Source organism: Hyperolius riggenbachi, chromosome 9, assembly GCF_040937935.1.
Source record: "Hyperolius riggenbachi isolate aHypRig1 chromosome 9, aHypRig1.pri, whole genome shotgun sequence".
Taxonomy (NCBI): Eukaryota; Metazoa; Chordata; class Amphibia; order Anura; family Hyperoliidae; genus Hyperolius; species Hyperolius riggenbachi.
In genome coordinates, this window is record NC_090654.1 from 17,275,528 (window position 1) to 17,288,276 (window position 12,749).

General features: G+C 40.9%; 1 protein-coding gene across 1 annotated transcript in view; it reads left to right on the forward strand.

Moving 5' to 3' along the window:
• GRAP2 (GRB2 related adaptor protein 2) overlaps positions 1–12,749 on the forward strand; it is a 504,271-nt gene that overhangs the window by 13,858 nt on the left and 477,664 nt on the right. The window lies entirely within an intron of this gene.

Consider the following 12,749-nt stretch of genomic DNA (forward strand, 5'->3'; position numbering starts at 1 on the left):
GAAGGAGTATGGCACAACTGTAAACCTACCAAGACAAGGCCGTCCACCTAAACTCACAGGCCGAACAAGGAGAGAGCGCTGATCGGAAATGCAGTCAAGAGGCCCATGGTGACACTGGACGAGCTGCAGAGATCTACAGCTCAGGTGGGGGAATCTGTCCATAGGACAACTATTAGTTGTGCACTGCACAAAGTTGGCCTTTATGAAAGAGTGGCAAGAAGAAAGCCATTGTTAACAGAAAAGCATAAGAAGTCCCGTTTGCAGTTTGCCACAAGCCATGTGGGGTACACAGCAACCATGTGGAAGAAGGTGCTCTGGTCAGATGAGACCAAAATGGAACTTTTTATGCAAAATGCTATGTGTGGTTGGAAAACTAACACTGCACATCACTCAGAATGTACCATCCCCAATGTCAAATATGGTGGTGGCAGCTTCATGCTCTGGGGGTGCATCTCTTCAGCAGGGACAGGGAAGCTGGTCAGAGTTGATGGGAAGATGGATGGAGCCAAATACAGGGCAATATTGGAAGAAAACCTCTTGGAGTCTGCAAAAAACTTGAGACTGGGGCGGAGGTTCACCTTCCAGCAGGACAATGGCAATAAACATAAAGCCAGGGCAACAATGGAATGGTTTAAAACTAAACATATTCATGTGTTAGAATGGCCCAGTCAAAGTCCAGATCTAAATCCAATCGAGAATCTGTGGCAAGATCTGAAAACTGCTGTTCACAAACTCTGTCCATCTAATCTGACTGGGCTGGAGCTGTTTTGCAAAGAAGAATGGGCAAGGATTTCAGTCTCCAGATGTGCAAAGCTGATAGAGACATACCCTAAAAGACTGGCAGCTGGAATTGCAGAAAAAGGTGGATCTACAAAGTATTGACTCAGGGGGCTGAATAATTACACACACCCCACTTTGCAGTTATTTATTTGTAAAAAATGTTTGGAATCATGTATGATTTTCGTTCCACTTCTCACGTGTACACCACTTTGTATTGGTCTTTCACGTGGAATTCCAATAAAATTGATGCATGTTTGTGGCAGTAATGTGACAAAATGTGGAAATCTTCAAGGGGGCCGAATACTTTTGCAAGCCACTGTATATAAATGTATTTTTTTTATATATGTTCAGAGTGTGGGAAATAAAAAAAATGATGTGGGGTCCCCACTCCTGATCCTCTTTAACCCCTTGTATCACCATATGTATTTCCTTCTAAACAATGCCAGTTGCCTGGCAGCCCTGTTGATCTTCTGGCACAAGAAGTGTGTGAGTCGAATCCCTGGAACAAGCATATGGCTAATCCAGTTACACAGCTGAGCCAGAGTACCTGATCTGCTGCATGCTTGTTAAGGGTCTATGACTAAAAGTTTTAGAGAGTAGAGACACAGGATAAGCAGGACAGCCAGGCAACTGGTATTGTTTAAAAGGAAATAAATATGGCAGCTTCTATATCCCTCTCCCCTCGGTTTCCTTTTAATATAAAATATAGATTTCATTAATATCAGTAAGAACAATATATGTTTTCAAATGTTTTCCATCACACTGCGGTAATTACAGAAACCGTACATAAGTGAAGTGAATTAAAAATACAGATTTCCACAGCTACGTTAGTAGAAACAGTTTTTGCTGCTTGACGTACGTTTCAGGGTCCAAGGTCATTTATCAGAGGCCAGTAATGTGCATTAATCATTCACTCTGTGATTCCTTACAGATACAATGTATTCATCTGAGCCGTATTACCGTATTATTGCTGAACATGGGGTATTACAGGGGTGTCTTCAATAAACAGATAAAGAACAGTTACCGTGAGCCCATAAAATGACAGATTGCCCATACAAGCAAAGAGAAAGAACTCCCTGGTGTCTTGCAAACTGCACCAGGTCCAATGTCAAACACAATGCATAATAAAGGCACTCAATGGACACAATTCACTAAGCTCAACTCCTGTCTAAGGAAAACCAACAACAAATATATAAGTAGATAAATACTTGTTCTACTTATATAACATGTATTGCACTGTCCACGTTTTGATTCCTGTGAATATTATAAAGGAAAAGTAGAGAATCCTATTCTAGACAGTTTCCATATTTACTGTGGCTATTTTGAAGCCAGTCCTGATGTAATATCCGCCCTTAGTCTCCTCTGCCTGATTTGCCCGCCCTTCACTATAGAAAGTGCATTGTCTCAGCATGAGAAATACTGGCCAATCAGAGAGGAACAGAGGTGTGGGAGGGGAAAACAGGAGGGAAAGAGGCTTCAGCCAATCAGGCTGCATTAGTTATGTCTGAGGGGAAGTAGAGAAGCAAAAAAAGACAACCCAGCATGCCCTGCAACTTCTCTTTTGTGTACCAATTTTTTTTTGTACCAAATAACAGTCAGGTAAACTGGGGAATGATAATTTATCAACAACAAAAGTAATAGTGAGTTTAACTTTTGGATTGTGTTGTTAGCTTCCTTATTACTTGTTTACCAGATAAAAATAAAGAATTGATTTTTGATTTTATGCCCGACAGTTACTCTTTAATAACGATTCCGTGCTGTTTTTGCTGTTATCCACATGGCGATAAAGCATTTAGTATCCACTAAGCAATTTACCTCAGGCAAACCTTAAATTAAGAATTCTGTCCTTAAAGGTCAACCGAGGTGACATGTGACATAATGAGATAGACAATGTGTATATACAGTGCCAAGTGCACAAATGACTAGGCTGTGTACCATTTTTTCTTTCTCTGCCTGAAAGAGTTAAACATCAGGTATGCAAGTAACGGTTTTTGTTTCGGTTGGGACTGGGTCGGACTGTACCGTAACCCTCACTGCTAAGAAATTACAGCCATAAAACACTTTCCTGTTAGTAAATGGCTTCTGAGAGCAGGAAAGAAATAAAAAGGGTAAATAAGTCATAGATTTGAGATCTGGTATACATCAATGCATGTGCCATTGAGCAGAGACAATGAAACAGTAAAAACGTAAAAACTAGATTTAAATATAAAATAAAACTGTGGGATATCTAAAAAAGTAATTTTTAGAAAGATGAGGAAAGATACAATTGTTTATGCATCATCAGTTTATTTTTACCTTGGGTGTCCTTTAAAGCGGAATATAACCCTGCATTTCAACTTTGCGCTAAAACATTATTTACAGTATATTATATGCAACCAGCATTTTTTTTTTTACTAGACCAGCATTGGAAGGGTTACACAGAGCTTTAAAGTTCCTGGAGAGAACTGCAGACGCATCCGAAGCTTACATAGATACATTTTGTTTACATAAATGTATCTAAGTGTTGAATGTGACTCACCCTCTCTGACTGAGAAGGAACTGCAGGACAGCCAAAGAGTGTGTAACATTTATCACGTGTTACATTCTATTTAGTTAAATGTATCTATCTGAACTTCTGCATATCTCTCCACGGAACTTTAAACCTCTGTGTTTAACCCTTCCAATGCTGGTCTAGTAAAAAAAAATGATGGTTGCATATAATATGCTGTAAATAATGTTTTAGAGAAAAGTTGAAATGCAGGGTTATATTCCGCTTTAAGTTAAGGAGTGATTTCTAAAGTTAAGGTTTCAATCCTTAAAATAACGACAAAATTCTTAAGTTAAAGACAGGAGATTCATAGAGAAGGAATGTGAAGTAATAACAACTGTCTGACTCAAAACGCGCCAGAGCTCCAGCCACTAGGGCATGCTCAGTAGGCAGTAGCAGTGTTAGGGAGTCTTGCCCAAGAACTCCATACTGAATAGGTACCGACTTACTGAATAGGAAAAGATGAGTTTTGAACCCAGGTCTCTTATGTCAGAGGCAGTGCCCTAAATTATTACACTAGGTCCAGCAGTTATTGCTGCTTCAGCAACAGAGCAGCCTATTGGCCGCTCACAGTACCTGGCTGCAATACCCTCCTCCGGCCACTAGAGGCCACCCTGAAGGGCATAAGATATTGGATGGGCATGCCCATCTGGAGGGTTGGAGGCCATGTAGGCATACTCACATGCACAATGAGCTGGTAAGCCACACCCACCTGGAGCGGAAGCCAGCATTATTGGCTGGCTCTCGGAAAAGCCAGACTCTCTGCGGGAATGAGGTGAGTCAAGTTTGTGACACCCTTCAGAATCTCTATTTATTCTACAGTTACGCATTACAGCTTTACCAGCGGCTGCATTCGGCATTAAAAAAATACAGTTTCTACCAGCGCAAGTGACAGTTCAATGGCAAATTGCTGCTTTCATGGGAAATGAAACAAATGTATTTAATTTGATTCTTCTGTGCCGGGTTTTGGAAACTCTGTTTGTGTAATACTATTCAAGCTGTGAAACAGGATATAGTAAGACTATTTAAAGGCTTATCGGAACAGATCTGTGCTCCCTGCATAGTCTGCCTTGATTAAACCTATAAACAAGTTTATGTAGAAGAAAAATTAAAGCTCTGATTGTATCAGCGGAAATACGATTCTAGAAGATTGTTCCACACCGACTAGCAGTTAAAGGAAACCTGAAGTGAAAAATAACTTATGATATAATGCTATAAACTTGTGGAGGTGCCCTAAATTGTACATAACTGGTAGTTGTTATGTAAATGAGAAATGTAATGCCTTACCTTTTCATAAGAACAAACCAATAGTAATGGAAAAAGAGATGTTTATTCCTGTACGTTAGACAACGCGTTTCACGGATCTTAGCACGCTTCCTCAGGCCAATAACAAGTGTCTGTAGCAATTCAGTCCTTTGCTAGGGTGCCTTATTTTATTTATACTATTATGAATTGTATATGTATTACAGATAAGGAATCAAACATCAGTAGCAAAGAGAAGAGTTGCATATTTTTATTTTCAGCTATATAGCTTTTTTTATAACATTGCATCATTCTGCCACATTTACAGTTGTAAAATCACACTCTGTCTTAAGATAAAATACAAAGCAGAAATTATAACCATTTGAACCTTCCTTCAGTATAACTTTATCTCAAGATGTCTCTCACTGGCCCATATCATACTGACTTTTTTCCTGAGTTTTCGTCAAAGAGATATATTCAAAATGCGCTAATAAAATACCTGTAAAGCTCCCAGCAAGCAAAAAAATATTCAAAATAGGTTTGATATCACGCATTACCTACATTTTAGTACTTTATAAATTGCTAGGTGTTGAAAAGTTATTTTTGTATAAAGTATTATGTCTTGGGACAAAGCTCAGGAGAAAAAAGTTAATTGGGTAAGGTCCGTTACTTGGCTGTTATTATTATTATTATTTAGTATTTATATATCGCCGACATCTTCTGCAGCGCTGTACAGAGTATATATTGTCTTGTCACTTAACTGTCCCTCTAAGGGGCTCACTATCTAATCCCTACCATATAGTCATACGTCTATGTATGTATTGTGTAGTGTATGTATCATAGTCAAGGGCCAATTTTAGGGGGAAGCCAATTAACTTATCTGTATGTTTCTGGGGTGTGGGAGGAAACCGGAGTACTTGGAGGAAACCCACACAGACACGGGGAGAACATACAAACTCCTTGCAGATGTTGACCTGGCTGGGATTTGAACTGGGGACCCAGCGCTGCAAGGCAAGAGCGCTAACCACTATGCCATCATGCTGTTGAAGTGCTTCAGAAAACAGGACGGTATTCGACCAAGTTGGGTCGGAGAGCTCAGAGAAGCTTTTTGCATAGATAACAACTGAAGTTTTTTTTAACTCTTCCTATACCGGAAAACATTATGAGGCGCTTTTTTTTGCTACTATTGTGCTAGTTCTTGGCTATAGATACAATCCATTATCTCATAAGTTTAATTTAGCGTCAGGTTTGCTTTAAAGAGAAACTCCAACCTAGAATTGAACTTTATCCCAATCAGTAGCTGATACCCCCTTTTACATGAGAAAAATAATGCTTTTCACAAACAGGCCATCAGGGGGCGCTGTATGACTGATTTTGTGCTGAAACCCCTCCCACAAGAAGCTCTGAGTATCGCGGTACTCTGGGCAAACTGCCACAATGTAACAATGTTCACAGACAGGAATTAGCTGTTTACAGCTGTCTCTAACAGCCAAAACAGCTAGGAGCAGCTACATAACCTGCCCACAGTAAAAATGTCACCATGTAATAAATGTCAGAATGTAAATCGGGGAGAGGAAAGATTTTACAATGAGCAAACACTGACTAAATCATTTATACATAATTATGGTAAAAAATGAAGCACTTTTTTTGACTACATTATTTTCACTGGAGTTTCTCTTTAAGCGTCTGGTGTTTTGATCTTTCGGTGCTGGATACAGGCTGTGAACTCGCATCCATGTCGATGTTGCTTAGGTGTAATATTTTGGCTGATCAGGGTACACAGCCTGTCTGTTTATATACCTGTATCTGTGTCTCTTACTGTCAGTCTTTGCGGAGGCGGAGAAACAATGTGTCAAATGTTGTTTTGGAAAAAGGAATCATCCTAATTGCCCTATAACAATACCTGAGGAAAAAAAAGTATTATCATTCTCGGAGTATCTGGGAAAATGTTGAAAATCTCCTAATTACTGTGTTAAAGCTCAGCTTGCTATTATAGATGCTAAAGGTGCCTATACATTAGAAGATTATGGGCAGATTCGACCAAGAAACAAATTTATCTCTAATCGAATCTGATTAGAGATAAATTTGTCTGTAATCGAATCTGCCCATACACTACAGGCCGATTCCCCTCCGATTTGAGCATTAAATCATCAGGGAATCGGCTGAGCCCGCCGCGTCCGCCCCGCCGCTGCCGCCGCAATGTATATATGTATGCAGTGTGTATGCATTTATACGTTACCTGTCCGGTGTCGGCCTCCACGCGGTTTCCGTCCATCTTGCCGGGTAACAGCCCCATGCATGCTGGCGCCGCATAGCTTCTGACGTCAGACGCTATGCGCCGCCGGCGTATATGCTGAAACTGCGTGGAGGCTGACAACGGACAGGTATGGTATAAATGCACACACACTGTATACATTTTTACATTGTGGCGGCAGCGGCGGTGGGTTCGTCATCTGGTTTGCTCGTTCGCAATTTGGCCGCCGTACCGCCGCGCACCCGACCAACCAACTTCGGCCCAAAATTTTCCAGTATGCGTGATCGACCGTGCGGCCAATTTCTGTCCAGAAATTGGTCGCTTTGTCGGTCGGGCATGCACTTGGCAGCACCAATTATTTATCCAATTCGATTATAATAATCGAATTGGATGGTCGATTGGTTGGTTGGTCGGCAAATGTATGGGCCCATTAACCACTTGAAGACTGCAGTGCTAAACCCACCTAAAGACCAGGCCATTTTTTACAATTCAGACCACTGCAGTTATAACTGTTTATTGCTCGGTTATACAACTTACCACCCAAACAAATTTTACGTCCTTTTCTTCTCACTAACACAGCTTTCTTTTGGTGCTATTTGATTGCTGCTGCGATTTTTAGTTTTTATTATATTCATCAAAAAATACAGGAATTTTGTCAAAAAAATGATTTTTTCAACTTTCTGTGCTGACATTTTTCAAATAAAGTAAAATTTCTGTATACATGCAGCGCGAAAAATGTGGACAAACATGTTTTTGATTAAAAAAAACCCATTCAGTGTATATTTATTGGTTTGGGTAAAAGTTATAGCGTTTACAAACTATGGTGCAAAAAGTGAATTTTCCCATTTTCAAGCATCTATGACTTTTCTGACCCCCTGTCATGTTTCATGAGGGGATAGAATTCCAGGATAGTATAAATACCCCCAAATTACCCCATTTTGGAAAGAAGACATCCCAAAGTATTCACTGAGAGGCATAGTGAGTTCATAGAAGATTTTATTTTTTGTCACAAGTTAGCGGAAAATGACACTTTGTGACTAAAAAAAATTAATAATAAAAAGTTTCCATTTCTGCTAACTTGTGACAAAAAAAAATGAAATCTGCCACAGACTCACCATGCCCCTCTCTGAATACTTTGGGATGTCTACTTTCCAAAATGGGGTCATTTGTGGGGTGTGTTTACTGTCCTGGCATTTTGGGGGGTGCTAAATTGTAAGCACCCCTGTAAAGCCTAAAGTTGCTCATAGGACTTTGGGCCCCTTAGCGCACCTAGGCTGCAAAAAAGTGTCACATGTGGTATCGCCGTACTCAGGAGAAATAGTATAATGTGTTTTGGGGTGTATTTTTACACATACCCATGCTGGGTGGGAGAAATACCTCTGTAAATGAGATTTTTTAGATTTTTTTTACACACAACTGTCCATTTACAAAGATATTTCTCCCACCCAGCATAGGTATGTGTAAAAATACACCCCAAAACACATTATAATACTTCTCCCGAGTACAGCGATACCACATGTGTGGCACTTTTTTGCACCCTAACTGCGCTAAGGGGCCCAAAGTCCAATGAGTACCTTTAGGATTTCACAGGTCATTTTGAGACATTTGGTTTCAAGACTACTCCTCACGGTTTAGGACCCCTAAAAAGCCAGGGCAGTATAGGAACACCACAAATGACCCCATTATAGAAAGAAGACACCCCAAGGTATTCCGTTAGGAGTATGGTGAGTTCATAGAAGATTTTTTTTTTTGTCACAAGTTAGCGGAAAATGACACTTTGTGAAAAAAACAATAAAAATCAATTTCCGCTAACTTGTGACAAAAAAATAAAAGCTTCTATGAACTCACCATACTCCTAACGGAATACCTTGGGGTGTCTTCTTTCTATAATGGGGTCATTTGTGGTGTTCCTATACCGCCCTGGCATTTTAGGCGCCCTAAACCGCAAGGAGTAGTCTTTAAACCTAATTTCTCAAAATGACCTGTGAAATCCTAAAGGTACTCATTGGACTTTGGGCCCCTTAGCGCAGTTAGGGTGCAAAAAAGTGCCACACATGTGGTATCGCTGTACTCGGGAGAAGTAGTATAATGTGTTTTGGGGTGTATTTTTACATATACTCATGCTGGTGGGAGAAATATCTCTGTAAATGACAATTTTTTGATTTTTTTACACACAATTGTCCATTTACAGAGATATTTCTCCCACCCAGCATGGGTATATGTTAAAATACACCCCAAAACACACTATACTATTTCTCCTGAGTACGGCAATACCACATGTGTGGCACTTTTTTGCACCCTAACTGCACTAAGGGGCCCAAAGTCCAATGAGTACCTTTAGGATTTCACAGGTCATTTTGAGACATTTGGTTTCAAGACTACTCCTCACGGTTTAGGACCCCTAAAAAGCCAGGGCAGTATAGGAACACCACAAATGACCCCATTATAGAAAGAAGACACCCCAAGGTATTCCGTTAGGAGTATGGTAAGTTCATAGAAGATTTTATTTTTTGTCACTAGTTAGAGGAAAATGACACTTTGTGAAAAAACTATAAAAATCAGTTTCCGCTAACTTGTGACAAAAAAATAAAATCTTCTATGAACTCACCATACTCCTAACAAAATACCTTGGGGTGTCTTCTGTCTAAAATGGGGTAATTTGTGGGGTTCCTATACTGTCCTGGCATTTTAGGGGCCCTAAACCGTGAGGAGTAGTCTTGAAACCAAATTTCTCAAAATGACCTGTGAAATCCTAAAGGTACTCATTGGACTTTGGGCCCCTTAGCACACTTAGGGTGCAAAAAAGTGCCACACATGTAGTATCCCCATACTCAGGAGAAGTAGTATAATGTGTTATGCGGTGTATTTTTACACATACCCATGCTGGGTGGGAGGAATATCTCTGTAAATGGACAATTGTGTGTAAAAAAAATGGAAAAAGTTGTCATTTACAGAGATATTTCTCCCACCCAGCATGGGTATGTGTGAAAAGACACCCCAAAACACATTATACTACTTCTCCTGAGTACGGTGATACCACATGTGTGACACCTTTTTGCAGCCTAGCTGTGCAAAGGGGCCCAAAGTCCAATGAGTACCTTTAAGATTTCACAGGTCATTTTGAGAAATTTGGTTTCAAGACTACGCCTCACGGTTTAGAGCCCCTAAAATGCCAGGGAAGTATAGGAACCCCACAAGTGATCCCATTTCGGAAAGAAGACACCCCAAGGTATTCCTTTAGGAGTATGGTGAGTTCATAGAATATTTTATTTTTTTACACAAGTTAGCGGAAATGGATTTTTTAGGTTTTTTCCTCACAAAGTGTCATTTTCCACTAACTTGTGACAAAAAATAAAATCTTCTATGAACTCACCATACCCCTCATGGAATACCTTGGGGTGTCTTCTTTCCAAAATAGGGTCACTTGTGGGGTTCCTATACTGCCTTGGCATTTTAGGGGCCCTAAACTGTGAGGAGTAGTCTGGAAACCAAATAATTAAAATTGACCTGTGAAATTCTAAAGGTACTCATTGGACTTTGGGCCCCTTTGCACAGCTAGGCTGCAAAAAAGTGTCACACGTGTGGTATCGCTGTACTCAGGAATAGTAGTATAATGTGTTTTGGGGTGTATTTTCACACATAACGAATCCTGTGTGTGAGAAATATCTCTGTAAATGACCATTTTTCCATTTTTTTTACACTAAATTGTCATTTACAGAGATATTTCTGCCACCCAGCATGGGTATGTGTGGAAAGACACCCCAAAACACATTATACTACTACTCATGAGAATGGCAATACCACATATGTGACACTTTTTTGCAGGCTAGCTGCGCAAACTTGCCCAAAGTCCAATGAGCACCTTTAGGCTTTACAGGGGTGCTCACAATTTAGGCCCCCACCAAACAATTCCAGGACAGTAAAACACCCCAGAAATGACCCCATTTTGGAAAGAAGAGACCCCAAGGTATTCCACGAGGGGCATACTGAGTTCATATAAAATTTTATTTTTGTCATAAGTTAGCGGAAAATGACACTTTGTGGGAAAAAAAATAAAAAAAATCCATTTCTGCTAACTTAAGACAAAAAATAAATTCTATGAACTCACCATGCCCCTCAGCGAATACCTTGGGGTGTATTCTTTCCAAAATGGGGTCACTTGTGGGGGTCTGTGATGGCATTTTAGCGTCTCCACAATCATTACATGTATGGCCAGTATTAGGAGTTTCTGCTATACTCCTTATATTGGGCATACGGGTGATGCACTTTTTTCTCCATAAAAGGAAAAATGAACGGCAAAGATTCTCACATTCGCATTGATCAATGTGGATGAAAAAATATCTGCCGAAATATGTGAAAAAAGAGGAGGGCATGGCGTTTGCCAGGACATAGGAGCACCGCCCACAAAATTTTCCAAACCCACTTTGCTCCTATGCCCTGGCAAACCAGATTAATCCATTCACATCGATCGATGTGGATGAAAAAAACCTTTGCCAGTTTTGATACAAAGTGCTTGCCAAAGCATAGGAGCTCCAACACCACCCCTCAGCTCATATGCCTTGACAAACGTATCTTACTGCGGAGGAGAAATCTCGTCCTGCAGCGCTGCATGCACCGACTTGTGTGTAATCTGACAGACGCGCAATGCTTCTGTCAGGATGCACCATCAGTGCTGCAGCTGGTTGGTCGATCAGTCGTTCGCTCGGTCCACCTGGAAGGGTAAAGGATGGAAAAAGAGAGAGAAAAAAACATACAAAAAAAAACAAGCAAGCAGCAATGCAAGAAATTCATTAACATTAACTTTCGTAAACTTTATTAAACCTTTTTAACCAAACAATAACATTTGGAACTTTTGCTTACCTGTTTTTTTTTTTGTTTGTTTTTTTTTAACTTACCTTCCGAGGACAAACTTCTCCTTCCCCATGGGACAGTGTGCAAAGCGCAAATCGCACAGAGATGTAGCAAAGTACACTATGCACTTTGTCCCAAGTGAAAGGAGAGGTTTCTGGCAGCCCTGTGTATTTGGGTCTCTCAAAAGCAGATGTCTGGTTTCACACACAGGAGTCGCGCAGTAGCGTAGGTATGCACTAGCTTTAAGTCGAACACTTCCGGCGTAAGGGGGGACCGCAAAGTGGGACTTTCGCTAGGCAATTTGCTGCAACCATCACTCCAGTGTATTTGGGTCTCTCAAAAGCAGATGTCTGGTTTCACACACAGGAGCCGCGCAGTAGCGTAGGTATGCACTAGCTTTAAGTCAACCACTTCCGGCGTAAGGGGGGACCGCAAAGTGGGACTTTCGCTAGGCAATATGCTGCAACACATCGCTCCAGTGTGAAAGAGCCTTGAGAGACTACTACCGTGTCTCACGTTCCCTACTCCAATAGCGAATGTGTTCGTGGAACTTTTCAAAACACTCCCCTATGCATAGGGCAGGCTGGTCAGGACAGTAGGGACAATAAAAAGTGGTGTCACGCCTCATTCCATCCCTCTTACAGACACGACAATGTTTTCTTGGGGTGCGTTGACCTGGGGTACTCGGAAAGACATAAGCATAGTGTCTTTCATGTAGCCGGCTAACTACATTAGGGGGATTGGCCACGGCCCCTCCTGGATACAGGAGTTCCGAAATGATCTCTTCCTGAAATTTAAGGAAGGATCCTGTTCTCCCAGCCTTACTGTAGAGAACAAAGCTGGTGTACATTGCCAATTGAATCAAGTAAATAGCCACTTTCTTATACCAGCGGCTGGTCCTTCGGGAAAATAAATAGGGAGCCAACATCTGGTCATTGAAGTCCACCCCTCCCATGTTTAAATTATAGTCGTGGACGGCGAGGGGTTTCTCAACAACCTCAGTTGCTCGCTGAATTTGGACTGTCGTGTCTCCGTGAATGGTCGACAGAAGGTAAACGTCCCTCTTGTCCTTCCATTTCACTGCAAGAAGGTCGT